Here is a 14,531-nt window from a genome sequence, read left to right as displayed (position 1 = left end):
TGTATTAAAGGTGAGTTGAGCCACGGTGGTGAAGGAGATGTGAGGAGAGAGGAACAGCACCGAACAGATGTACAATAAAGCTCCGTCAACACTCACATAGAAATTTTCGGAGTGGGGCCTGTGTTCAGAGTGTGGTCTCTGAACCAATACTGGACTTACAGACTCTTTACCAATTAAGGACTTATTAAGGGCATCTTTACATTAACGGCACTAAATATTTTAACTCTGCACTTTACTTTTATCTCAGGTATTGAGGTCCCGGGGGTGAATGTTCATAGTGTTCCCCTCATGTGACAAAGGGCGGTGTCTCATTGTTTGTTCTGGATACAATTTTGTGAGAATTGCGCCTTCAACAAAACATAATTCTTCCTTCACCCTCATTACTTTCTGTCCCTTATGAAAATATATTCTGTCGATGAAGTGGCTTTGATGCTCGGAATCCAAAATAAGGAATTAAGTTAAAAACTGACCAAAGTCTTATATTTATAGAGAACAGAAACTAAAATGGTAAAAATAAAAAGCAGATTTACAGCATACTTAGAGAAAGAAATGAAGTGGAGGAGAGGAAGATTCGATGACGGAGATGAGGGGAAATGTAAATGAAATATGGAATGTTACAATAGTATGTGAAGCCATGGGGGGTGAAGGAGAAGTGAGGGGAGAGGAACAGCATCGTCCAGATGTACAATAAAGTTTCCTGTACACGAACAAAGACATCTTCAGAATGGTGTCTGTGCTCTGAGTCGGGTCCGTGTCGAGAGTGGGGTCTGTGCTCAGAGTGGAGCCTGTATTCAGATTGGGGTCTGTGTTCAGTGAGTGGTCTGTGTTCAGAGTCTGGTCCTTATGCAGTGGTGGTTGGTATTCAGTGTCAGGCTTTGTTTGCAAATAGAGACCTCAGATCACTTTACAAAGAATTCGAATGCACGCAGATTGTGTGAGAGAGTGCGGGTTAAAGAGAAAATGGAGGAAAAGCCTTTTGAAGAAATAGGTTTTCTTTTGCGTCCACATGATCGGCACCACAGAGCAACGCTGCAAATTCAGGGACTTTTAAACATACCGGCTCTCACAGCTACATTGATAACACCGCCGACCACCCCGCTTCCTGTGGGCTCTGTGTTCACAGAGTGGGGACATTTTTCAGAGTGGGGACACTGTTCAGTGTCAGGCTTTGTTTTTAAATAGATATCGGAGATTACTATGCCAAGAATTCAACAGCGCGCAGAGTGTGAGGGAGAGACAGTGCGGGGTAAGGCGATAGGTGGAGAAAATAACATTTAAGAAACAGGTTTTAAATAGGTTTTTGACGGCACTTGAATGGCACCTTAGAACAACTTTATCAGTTCAGGGACTATTGAGGATGTCTTTCATTACTGGCACGAAATATGTTCGGGTGTGAGCAAAACATAACAATCCTACCTGAGATCTGTAGATCTCATGGGTGAGTGTTCGGAATGTTTCTCCTCATGTGACACAAAGTCTTGTCTCACAGTTTGTTTTGGACAGAATATTGGTTGAATTCAAACTTCAACAAAACAGATACCTCCGTTGCCCCTGAGCAATCTGTGTCCCTTATGAAAACTCATTCTGTTGATGAGGTGACTTTGTTCCTTTGTATGCAAAGTAATCAATTCATTTGGAAAATGACCAAAATATTTCATTTACTGGGTCAGGCTGGTAAAATGGGGGAAATGAAAAGCAGATTTTAAAAAGATTTACTGAAAGAACTAAAGTGGAGGAGAGGAGAATTCGGGGATGAAAAGGAGAGGAGAATGTAAATGAAATATGGAATGTTCCAAAGGTGGGTGGAGCCACGGGGGTAACGGAGAAGTGAGGAGAGAGGAACAGCATCGTCCAGATGTACAATAAAGCTCTGTCCACACTAACACAGAAATCTTCAGAATGGGGTCTGTGTCCAATGTGGGGTATGTGTTCAGAGTGGGGCCTGTGTTCAGAGTGGTGGCTTTTTTCAGAGTGAGGTCTGTGTTCAGCGTGGGGTCTGTGTTCAGAGTGGGGTATATATGTTCAGAGTGGGGTATATGTGTTCAGAGTGGTGTCTGTGTTCAGAGTGTGGTATATGTGTTCAGACTGGTGTCTGTGTTCAGTGTGCTTTGTCTTTGTTCAGAGTGGTGTCTTTGTTCAGACGGGTGCCTGTGTTCAGAATGGGGTGTATGTGTTCAGAGTGGGGTGTCGGTGTTCAGAGTGAGGTCTGTATTCAAAGTGGGGCCTGTGTTCAGAGTGAGCTCTCTGTTCAGAGTGGGGCCTGAGTTCAGAGTGGGGTTTTTGTTCAGAGTGAGGTCTGTGTTCAGAGTGGTGTCTTTTTTCAGAGTGAGCTCTGTGTTCAGAGTTGGGCCTGTGTTCAGAGTGCTGTCTTTGTTCAGAGTGGGGTCTGTGTTCAGAGTGGGGTCTGTGTGCAGAGTGGGGTCTGTGTTCAGAGTGTGGTCTGTGTTGTGAGAGGATTGAGGTGTTCCGTGTGGGGTCTGTGTTCAGTGTCAGGCTTTGTATATCAATCGATAACTCAGAATAATTTATGAAGGATTCAACTGCGTGCATACTGTGTGAGAGAGTGCAGCTTAGAGAGATAGATGGAGGCAAAGCTCTCTGAACACATTGGTTTTAAAGCAGCTTTTGAAGGCACTTGCAGACACCTTACAGCCTCTTTACAATTCAGGATATATTAAGGGCATCTTTTCATTCGTGGCACTAAATATTTCAAGGCCTGAACTCCTTACAGTAATTTTATCTCGGGTATTTAGTTCCCGGGGTGAATGTTCAAAGTGTTCCCCCATGTGACACAGGGCGGTGTCTTATAGTTTGTTCTGGATATAATTTTGTGAGAATTAAGCATTTAACTGAACGGAATTCCTCCTTCCCCCTGAGCAATCTCTGCCCCGTATGAAAATATATTCTGTCGATGAGGTGGCTTTGTTCTTTGAATGCAAAGTAAGCAGTTCATTTGGAAAATGACCAAAATTGTTCGGTTACTGAGTCAGGCAGGTAAAATGGGGAAAATAAAAAGCAGATTTAACGAAGATTTACAGAAAGAACTAAAGTGGAGGAGAGGAGAATTGGGGGATGAAGAGGAAGGAGGAATGAAAATGACATATGTAATGTTCCAAAGGTGGGTGGAGCCACGGGGGTGAAGGAGAAATGAGGAGAGAGGAACAGCGTCGTCCAGATGTACAATAACGTTCTTTCTATACGAACACAGAAATCTTCAGAGTGGGGTCTGTGTTCAGAGTGGGTCTGTGTTCAGAATTGTGTCTGTGTTCAGAGTGAGGTCTGTTTTCTGAGTGTGGTCTGTCTTCAGAGTGGAATCTGCGATCAGTGTGGGGTCTGTTTTCAGAATGGGGTCTGTGTTCAGTGTGGGGACTTTATTCAGAGTGGGATCTGCCTCAGAGTGTCTCTGTGTTCAGAGTGGGGAATGTGTTCGCCGTGGGGTCTGTGTTTAGTTTGGGGTCCGTGCTCAGAGTTGGGTCCGTGCTCAGAGTGGGGTTCGTGCTCATTGTGTGGTCTGTGTTCTGAGTGGTGACAGTGTTCAGAGTGGTGTGTATGTGTTCAGAGTGGTCTCTGTGTTCAGAGTGTTGTCTGTGTTCAGAGTGTTGTCTGTGTTCAGAGTGGTGTCTGTGTTCAGAGTGGTGTCCTGTGTTCAGAGTGGGGTGTATGTGTTCAGAGTGGTGTCTGTGTTCAGAGTGTGTCCTGTGTTCAGAGTGTTGTCTGTGTTCAGAGTGTTGTCTGTGTTCAGAGTGGTGTCTGTGTTCAAAGTGCGGCCTGTGTTCAGAGTATGTCCTGTGTTCAGAGTGGTGTCTGTGTTCAGAGTGGTGTCTGTGTTCAGAGTGGTGTCCTGTGTTCAGAGTGGTGTCCTGTGTTCAGAGTGGGGTGTATGTGTTCAGAGTGGTGTCTGTGTTCAGAGTGGTGTCTGTGTTCAGAGTGGTGTCCTGTGTTCAGAGTGGGGTGTATGTGTTCAGAGTGGTGTCTGTGTTCAAAGTGCGGCCTGTGTTCAGAGTGTGTCCTGTGTTCAGAGTGGTGTCTGTGTTCAGAGTGGTGTCTGTGTTCAGTGTTGTCTGTGTTGAGAGTGGTGTCTGTGTTCAGATTGTTTTCTTTGTTCTGAGAGGAGTCTGTGTTCAGTGTCGGATCTGTGTTCATTGTATTACTTTTCTAGTCATTTATTGTGCCCGCCTAACTGCTCTCGGTGTCACTGGAAATTCTCGATATCTAGCTATTAGTTCTACACACCATAACGCACTTTATGAACGTTCCAGTCATTTACTGTGCCCGCCTAACTGCTCTCGGTGTCCCTGGTAAGTTTTATATCCAGTTATTAATTATGGTGTTTAACTGTACGACTGTTGTTCCCGCTTCCTGTCTGCTCATCGCTGATGATGCTATTGTTGATAAGTCTCTATATCCAGCTATTAGTTTTTGAACTATCTTTCACTGTATTACTGTTCTCGTCGTTCATTGCCATCTTCACTTCTCCTGGAGTTCCTGATAAGCCTGCATGTGTTTATGGAATTTTACGGACGTAAGATCTAATTACGATGCTTACTGGGAAGTCTCGATATTCAGAAGGGGTTTTCTGGATGGGAGTTGGGGCGTGCAATTAAGGGAGCTCCTGTTACTTACCCATATTTATATGAGATTTCTGGAAATGAGATATAATCGCGGGGCTCTCTTGGTAATTATCTAAATCTATATCGGATTTTCATGAATTGATATGCAATTATAGAATCTCCCGTTAAGTGTTTATATCTAGACGATTTTCCGGCATAGTAAATATAATTGCAGGAACCCCCCATAAGTCTCCATATCTAGATGGGTTTCCAGGATGGGAGATGTAATTACGGGTTCTGCTGGAAAATCCCGATAACCCCATTGGGTTTCCTGGATGGGAGATGAAATTACGGGGTATCCTGGTACATGTCTGCATCTATACGTGGCTTCCGGATTGTAAAATATAATCAGAGGGTCTCCTTGAAAGTCTTTACATCTAGGTGAAATTTCTGAGATGGAGGATATAATTACCGGTCTCCGAGTAAGTCTGTATATTAATGTGGGTTTTGCAGGATGCGAGATGGGATTACGGGGTCGCCTGCTAAGCATGTACAGCTACATCGGGTATTCCGGGTAGGAGATGCAATTAAGGGGCCTCCTGGTAACTCTTCTTATGTAAGTGGGCATTCCGGGTTTGCCAATTGAGTGTCAGTAATAACAGGATGTTCCTGAGTGAGTGTCAGTAATTGAAGGATGTTCCTGAGTGAGTGCCAGTATTTACAGGATGTTCCTGAGTGAATGTTGGTATTTACAGGATGTTCCTGAGCGAGTTTCAGTATTTAAAGGATGTTCCAGGTTGAGCGTTAGTATTTACAGGGTGTTCCAGAGTGAGTGTCAGTTTTTACACGATGTTCCTGAATGTGTCTGTATTTACCGGATGTTCCTTCGCGAGTGTCAGTATTTACAGGATGTTCCTGTGTGAGTGTCAGTATTTAAAGGAAGATTCTGCGTGAGTGTCAGTATTTCCAGGATGTAGCTGAGTGACTGTCATTATTTTCACTCCGTTCATTTAGAATTGCGTCAACTGGATCAGTTGGTAACCGTCGCACTTTGTCAAGAACTCAGTGATCGCAGTGTTCGGTCTGTGAACAACAATGGAGAAAACTAAACACATTATCGACCTTCCATCCGGGCGGCGACATTTCCTCTAATACCAAACGGCTGACGCCTCCTGTGAGCCACGATATCAAATACCTTCTGAAAACCCATATATACCGCATGTGTTACAATCCATTGACCTGTATAGTCACGTCTCAACAAATGTATATCAAATTAGTCTAATCAAATGTTAAATGTCTAAAATGTATCCGTTCCAGCCTTCCTCGAATCATAAAAGTTCACTAATACGAACTGAAATTACTGCTTCGAGCAGTTTGCCCACAATTGAGTGGACTAATTGGTCTCTCGTTGACGAGTTGACCCCTCCCTCCCTATTTTAACAGAGACTTTACTTGGTCTCCTTCAGTCCATCTGGATATTTTTGATAACAATTGTGTTATCAAAATTTTGCGGGTTGAAAAATTATGATCAAAGTCCCTCCAATCTCCTCACTGACTTCCTTTAACACCCTCGGGTGAGTTATCTCTGGGCCCGGTGACATATCCACCTTGGCTATTAAATTCAGACCCAAATCCTTCTCTACTGTTATCTCCAACGTTGGATCTTCAGCCTCCTCTATTGCAACAAAATGTAACTTCCGCCATCATTTTTAGAAACTAAGGGAAATACTTTGTATCTCCCCAAATCTTCTTTCACCACAACTATTTCCCCCCAGTTTCCTCTATCTCATCTCCACTGCTTGCTGGCCTGCAAAACCCATCAACAATTGTGATATTTCCCTTCCTATTGCATAACTGAGTACATATTGATTCTACCTTCAAATAGCTCCCTGGAACTTCCTTCTGTTCTAAACCTCTCCGCCTCTCTCTTCTCATTTAAGACGCTCCTTAAAACCTACCTCTTTGACCAAGCTATTGATCACGCATCTTCATACCTTATTATGCGACTTGGTGTCAAATTGATAATCGCTCCTCTGGAGTGCCTTGGTCATTTTACCCCGTTTAGTTGCTATATGAATGCAAATTTGTTGATGTTGTTGTTCCAGCTCTGTCATAGAAACATTTATTAATTCTGGCCTCCTCTCCCCTCAAAACGTTATAACTAGAAACATTTCACCCTGTCCTGTGAAAACCAAGGCCCTGTTGTACAGACACTACATCACATCTCTCATGATTCTGATTTTCCAAACGTGTTTGGAATGATTTGTAGATTCACAGAAATAACACACAATCTGAACTCCAATTCATTGGAATGTTGACCCGTTATCGTTTTTCTTCGCTTTTAATATCAAGTTACTTCTTCTGTCACTACTTCAAAACCTCCTTCCATTTTCCTGCTAATAACTTTTCACTATTTCATAAATTTTCTGTTCCTGCTTCAACAGTTTTATTATTTCCACTCTCTAGTCTCAGATCGAGATATTTCACACGCTCCAGTCCCATCAGGTGAAACCCTCCCACTGCTCCATGTACCCAGTCTATCAAACCATTGTTGTTTGTCCCTTTCCTTCGTTCTGAACTCACCCTAGTGTCCCAAGAACATGAACCCTTCCCTCCTGCTCCAGCCCTGCAGTCGCACAGATGACCTGCCTCATATTTTCCTCCTTAAGTGTCCCAGTGCAAAGCAATCCAGAGATCACCAAATTGAGGCCTTGTTTTTCAGTATAGAGCTTAAATCTTAATATTCCCTGTATAAACCTAGTTCTATCCGTGTTAGTACTTCCTACCATGAATATATTATGCTATTCTTTACTCCCCAGAGACGGTCCCATCTGTTCCAGAATGTTGTTCTTTATGGCACTAGGGAGGCAGCTTAACATTTGCGACATGCTCATGTCTTCAGAAGAGTCTCCCTGTACCCCTGACTAGAAAATCTCCCAGCACTATCGCTCTCTAATTCCTGTGCCCCACCTGCCTCTCCCCCCTCCCCCACTCGGGCTGCCCCGCACTGCTCCCTGTTTTCACATTGTTACTCAGGAGGACCATCCTGAGTCACTCTTTCTATCCCTCTTATCGTCCCGAACACCAGGTATTTATTGGACAGTTCCAATAATGAGGTCACTCCACCTATGACTGTACTGCCCCTCTGGATGGTCACTCACTTCCCTCTATCTACATAGTATCTGCTCGGTTTCCTCTTCCTGTGTGAGCGGCAGGTTCTTGCTCGTGATTTGGACCCTTTTTCAGGACACAATTGATATTTAAAGATTGTTCTGAACCTACCGGTGTCTATTCTCATTCTTGTTGATGATGTTGGATCTTCTCCCCTATTTGGACCTTCAGCCATGGTGGTAACAGGCGTTCCAAGTTTCTGATTCTCTGTAATAAATATATTAATCGGAGGGTTAGACTGAAATATTAAAATGAGAGGGATAAAACGTCGCCTCGTTAAACGTGATACCAAATCCCTCCTCGCCCAACATTACAACAGCTGTTAGCTCTGGAATCGAGAATTTCCCGACTGTTCGGATCAACTCTCCACATCAGGTGCGGCACAGACTGCTGCCCAGTGAAACCCAATGAGCCCCGCTGATCTCCACAACCCAGTTCAAGACGGCCGAGATTCTGCACTGGGAGCACCAATTGGTAAGATTTACTCACAGTGCAGGCCAGCACCCCGACTTATTCCTGAGGTCGTGAATATTCTGGAGGGCAAACTGGAGCGAGGTGATGAATTACCTTCACTCGTTATTTCCCAGTCTGGCGCTATTGTATTTTCTTATTCACAGATTTGTTTGAATATTTTTGTTTGTTGAGTTTTGATATTAAATTCTGGTGTTTTATGAACCTGATATCTATCTACATACACAATATCGAGCTGGGTGTGATTTCTCTGCTCTCTATGCGTAATGACATTGCCCGTGTGATCATGGAGATGTGTTTTGGTTGGTGCTTCTATTTGAATATATTTACCATATCTCTCATGGTATCAGCACCTGAATAATGAGCACTGTAGGAGGTGAGGAATTTTACACCGTTCTACTAATATTAACACGAATGTATAATGTTATGAATCGTGTAACTTTAAACAGGTGCTGCACATTTATTTTTGTATTATTTTTAGGGGTCTTACAATCTCAGAAAACACCGCAAATATACAAGTTGTAGATTTGACGGCTGTTTTACAATCATGATTCCACATTGTGTGTGCCTCGCTGTGTGTGCGCAAAGGCAAGAGCAACCAATCAAACTATCAGTCACACTTTGGAAATGTAAATGAGATTAATATCGTTCTGTAATTTCTTCAAACTATAGTTGAAGTTATTCTCTAGCTTAAATGTGCAACCTAGTTTGATACCTTGTAAGATGTAGTTATCGATTGTGTCAGTCACGCTGACACTCGTGTAATAAACGGACAACAGAAACAAAAATTACATTTACTCCTACACTAATTACATTAGTGTAATCAAACACAAGATTAACTTGTGCAGTTACTTTTCATATAAAGATTAGTGATGGAGCTTCCTCCCTTTTGGTAATGTCAGTGTTTACCATTTATCTAAAGATTAATGTTGGACCCTCCTCCCTATTGCTAATTTGTGTAGTTACTTTTCATGTAAAGATTAGTGATGGGACCTCCTCCCTATTGGTAATTTCAGTCGTTACTTTTTATATAAAGATTAGTCATGGACACTCCTGACCAGTGTTAATTTCAGTAGTTACGTTTTTTTTATAAAGTTCAGTGATGGACCCTCCTCCCTGTTGGTAATTTTAGTATTTTTTTCTTTTACAAAGATTAATGATGGACCCGCCCAGCTGTTGGTAATTCCAGCAGTTACTTTATTTAAAAATACGAGTGATGGAGCCTCCTACCTGTTGGTAATTTCAGTAGTTTCTTTTTATATTGAGATTAGTGATGGACACTCCTAATTGGTGGTAATTTCAGTAGTTATATTTTTGGCTGGAGTTTTGTAATGGGACCTCCCGCCTGTTGGTAATTTCAGTAGTTACCTTTTTTTAATAAAAATTACTGATAGGGCCTCCTGTCAATTGGTAATTTCAGTTGTTACTTTTGGTACAAAGATGAGTGATTGTTCCTCCTGCCTCGTGGTAATTTCAGTAGTTACATTATATATAAAGATTCGCGATGGACACTCCCACCTGGTGGTAATTTCAGTAGTTACTTTTCATATGAAGATAAGTGATGGACCCTCCTCTCTGTTGGAAATTTCAGTAGTTTTTTTCTTTTACCAAGATTTGTGAAGGACCCCCTAGCTGTTGGAAATTCCAGTATTACATTTTTTAAAAAAGATTAGTGAAGAACCTTCCTACCTGTTGTAAATTCAGTAGTTGCTTTTTATATAAAGATTAGTGATGAACCCTCCGACCTGGTCGTAATTTCAGTGGTTACTTTCTCTATAAATATAATTGATGGACCCGCCTACCTGTTGCTAATTCCAGTAATAACTTTATTTAAAAAGATTAGTGATGGACCTTCCTCCCTTTTGTAAATTCAGTAGTTGCTTTTCATATAAAGATTTGTGGTTGACCCTCCTGCCTGTTGGTAATTTCAGTGGTTAGTTTTTATATAAAGATTAGTGATGGACCCTCCTACCTGTTGGTAATTTCAGTAATTTCTATTCTTTATAAAAAATAGAGATGGACCCTACTACCTCGTGGTGATTTCAGCAGTTACGTTTGTTATCTCAAGATGAGTGATGGACCCTCCTGCCTGTTGGTAATTTCAGTAGCTGCTTTTTATGTAAAAAAATAACGTTGGACCCGACTCCCTGGTGTGAATTTAAATAGTTACTTTTGAACAAAAGATTCGTGATGGACTCTCAACCCTGATGGTAAATTCAGTAGTTTCCTTTCATGTCAAGATTTCTGATGGACACTGCCACCTGGTGGTAGTTTCAGTAGTTATTTTTTCGGTGAGGATAAGGGATGGGACCTCCTGTTGGTTGGTAATTTCAGTCGTTACTTTTTTACGTAAAGGTGGGTGATGGACCCTCCGACCTGTTGGTAATTTTGGTTGTTACTTTTTATATGAAGATTAGGGATGGACCCAACTAACTGTTGGTAATTTCACCATCCAAGATAAAGCAGTCCGCTTGATTGGCACCCCATCCATCACCCTAAACATTCACTCCCTTCACCACCGGCGCACTGTGGCTGCAGTGTGTACCATCCACAGGATGCACTGCAGCAACTCGCCAAGGCTTCTTCGACAGCACCTCCCAAACCCGCGACCTCTACCACCTAGAAGGACAAGAGCAGCAGGCACATGGGTACAACACCACCTGCACGTTCCCCTCCAAGTCACACACCATCCCGACTTGGAAATATATCGCCGTTCCTTCATCGTCGCTGGGTCAAAATCCTGGAACTCCCTTCCTAACAGCACTGTGGGAGAACCGTCACCACACGGACTGCAGCGGTTCAAGAAGGCGGCTCACCAGCACCTTCTCGAGGGCAATTGGGGATGGGCAATAAATGCTGGCCTTGCCAGCGACGCCCACATCCCGTGAACGAATAAAAAAAAAGTAATTACTTTTTATACAAAGATTGGAAATGGACTCTCATACTTGTTGGTAATTTCAGTACTTTCTTTTTTTATAAACATTGGTGACGGACCCTCTTCCCTTTTGGCAATTTGAGTTGTAACTTTTTATATAAAGAGTAGTGATGACCCTTCCTACCTGCGGGTAATTTCAGTTGTCACCTTTTTATATAAAATTAGTGATGGGGCGTCCTGACCGTTGGGAATTTCAGTGCTTACTCTTTATATATAGATTAGTGATGGACCCTCTTACCTGTTGGTAATTTCAACAGTTACTTTTTTAGGTAAATATTAGTGATGTGGTCTCCTGCCTTTTGATAATTTCAGTCGTTACTTTTTATGTAAAGATTAGTGACAGGGCCTCCTGCCTTATGGTAATTTCAGTGGTTAGTTTTTATGTAAAGATTAGTGACAGGGCCTCCTGCCTTATGGTAATTTGACTCGTTCCTTTTTATATAAAGACTCGTGATGGTCCCTCCTGCCTGTTGGTAATTTCAGTGTTTACTTTTTATATAAAGATTAGTGATGGACACTCCTTCCTGTTGGTAATTTCAGTGTTTACTTTTTATATAAAGATTAGTGATGGACACTCCTTCCTGTTGGTAATTTGAGCTGTTACTTTTTATATTAAGATACGTGATGGACCTTTCTCCCTTTTGTAATTTCAGTGGTTTCTTTTTATATAAAGATTAGTGATGAACCCCCCCCCCCCCACCTGTGGGTAATTTCAGTCGTTACTTTTTCAAATAAAATTAGTGATGGACCCTCCTCCATGTTGGTAACTTCAGTGGTTACTTTTTACATAAAGATTAGTGATGGACCCTTCTCCCTGTACATAATTTGTGTGGTTAATTTTCATGTAAGTATTAGTGATGGACCCTCCTAACCGTTGATCATTTCAGTAGTTACTTCTATATCAAGATTAGTGACCGACAATCCTACCTGGTGGTGATTTCAGTGGTTAATTTTTAAGGTAAAGATTAGTGATGGAACCCTCATAATTACTGGTAATTTCAGTCGTTACTTTTTGTATTATCATAAGTGATGGACCTTCCTACCTGGTGGTAATTTCAGTATTTACTTTTTATATAAAGATAAATGATGGCCCCTCCTCCCTGTTGGTAATTTGAGTTGTTACGTTTTATATAAAGATTATTGACGGACCAACCTCCCTGTTGGTAATTTCATTAGTTACTTATTTATATAAAATTAGTGATGGGGCCCACTGCCTTTTCGTGATTTCACTTGTTACTTCTTATACAAAGATTAGTGAGGACCCTCCTACCTGTTGGTAATTTCAGTAGTTTATCTTTTTTTGTAAAGATTATTGATGGACCCTCCTGCCTGTTGGTAATTTGAGTAGCTGCTTTTTATATAACAAATAGCGTTGGACCCGACTGCCTGGTGTGAATTTAAGTAGTTACTTTTGAACAAAACATTAGTGATGGACTCTCAACCCTGATGGTAAATTCAGTAGTTTCCTTTCACGTCAAGATTTCTGATGGACACTGCCACCTGGTGGTAGTTTCAGTAGTTATTTTTTTCGGCGAGGATAAGGGATGGGACCTCCTGCTTGTTGGGAATTTCAGTCGTTACTTTTTTACGTGAAGGTGAGTGATGGACCCTCCGACCTGTTGGTAATTTCAGGATTTACTTTTTTTAAATCAAGATTCGTGATGCGGCCTCCTGCCTGTTGGTAAATTCAGTAGTTTATTTTTCTTTTATAAAGATTAATGATGGACACTACTTTCTGGTAGTGATTTCAGTGGTTACTTTTTTATGCAAAGATTAATGATGGACCCTCCGACCTGTTGGTAATTTCAGTCGTTACATTTTTATAAAAATTTAGTGATGGGCCTCCTGCTTGGTGGTAATTTCAGTAGTTACTTTTTATATAAAGTTTAGTAATGGGTTCCTCCTACCTTTTGGTAATTTCAGCCGCTATATTTTTATGTAAAGATTAGTGATGGACACTCCTACCTGATGGTAATTTCAGTGTTTTTTTTTGTAAAGATTATTGATGGGCCCTCCTAGCTGGTGGTAATTTCAGTAATTGCTTTTTATATAAAGATTAGTGATGGACCTTCCCACCTGGTGGTAATTACAGTAGTTACTTATTATGTAAGCATAAGTAACGTACCCTCCTCCCTGTTGGTAATTTCAGCAGTTACTTTTTTGATAACGATTTGTGATGGACCCTCCTACCTGTTGCTAATTTGAGTTGTCACTTTTTCTCTGTTAAATTAGTGATGGGCCTCATGCCTCTCGGTAATTTCAGTGGTTACTTTTTATATAAAGATTATTGATGGAACCTCCTCCCTGTTGGTAATTTGACTTGTTACTTTTTTATAAAGATTTGTGATGGACACTCCTACCTTCTGGTAATTTCAATAGTTATTTTTTTTATTAGTTAAAGATTAGTGATGGGACATCCTGCCTGTTGGTAATTTCAGCAGTTCATTTTTATGTAAAGATGAGTGATAGGACCTTCATACCCGCTGGTCATTTCAGTGGTTACTTTTTATATAAAGATTAATGATGGACGTTCCTACCTGGTGGTAATTTCAGCAGTTATTTTTGAATAAAAATTTGTGATGGACCATCCTACCTGTTGGCAATTTCAGTCGATTCTTTTTTTTTAAGATTAGTGATGGACCCTTCTTCCTGTTGATAATTTTTTTAGTTACTTTTCATGTAAAGATTAGTGATGGACCCTCCTTCGTATGATTATTTCAGTCGTTATTTTTTATATAAAATTAGTGATGGCGCCTCCTCTCTGTTGGTAACTTCAGTAGTTACTTTTGATATAAAGATTAGTGATGCACCCTCCTACCGGGTGGTAATTTCAATAGTTAATTATTATTTCAAGATTAGTGATCGACCCTCCTCTCGGTTGGTAATTTGAGTTGTTACTTTTTATATAAAGATTAGTGATGGGGCCATCTGCCTGTTGGTAATTTCAGTAGTTATTTATTTTTGTAAGTTTTAGTGATGGACCCTCCGACCTGTCCGTAATTTTAGTAGTTACTTTTCATATAAAGATTATTGCTGGACCCTCCTTCCTGTTGGTAATTTGACTTGTTACTTTTTTATGAAGATGAGTGATGGACACTCCTACCTTGTGGTAATTTCAGTAGGTTTTTTTTTAGTTAAAGATTAGTGATGGAACCTCCTACCTGCTCGAAATTTCAGTAGTTACTTTTTATATAAAGATTAATGATGGACCCTCCTCCCTGGTGGTAATTTCAGGAGTTACTTTTTATATAAAGATTAGCGATGGACCCTTCAACCTGTTGGTAATTTCAGTGGTTACTTCTTTATTTAAAATTAGTGATGGAGCATCCTACCTGTTGGTAATTTGAGTTGTAAATGTTCATGTAAAGATTTGGGATGGACCCTCCTACCTGTTAGTAATTTCA

At 41.1% G+C, this 14,531-nt stretch overlaps 1 long non-coding RNA gene across 3 annotated transcripts in view; it reads right to left on the bottom strand.

Annotated features, from left to right (window-relative positions):
• The window catches only part of LOC137308144 (uncharacterized), a 66,075-nt gene that overhangs the window by 33,595 nt on the left and 17,949 nt on the right, over window positions 1–14,531 (bottom strand). For all 3 annotated transcript variants that reach the window (XR_010959424.1, XR_010959423.1, XR_010959425.1), the window contains exon 4: window positions 7,833–7,928. This is a non-coding gene — a long non-coding RNA (uncharacterized lncRNA). The remainder of the gene's footprint in view (window positions 1–7,832; window positions 7,929–14,531) is intronic.

This window comes from Heptranchias perlo, unplaced genomic scaffold, assembly GCF_035084215.1.
Source record: "Heptranchias perlo isolate sHepPer1 unplaced genomic scaffold, sHepPer1.hap1 HAP1_SCAFFOLD_122, whole genome shotgun sequence".
Lineage (NCBI taxonomy): Eukaryota > Metazoa > Chordata > Chondrichthyes > Hexanchiformes > Hexanchidae > Heptranchias > Heptranchias perlo.
The sequence above is the reverse complement of the archived record's forward strand: the minus strand, read 5'-3'. Positions and strand labels throughout refer to the sequence as shown.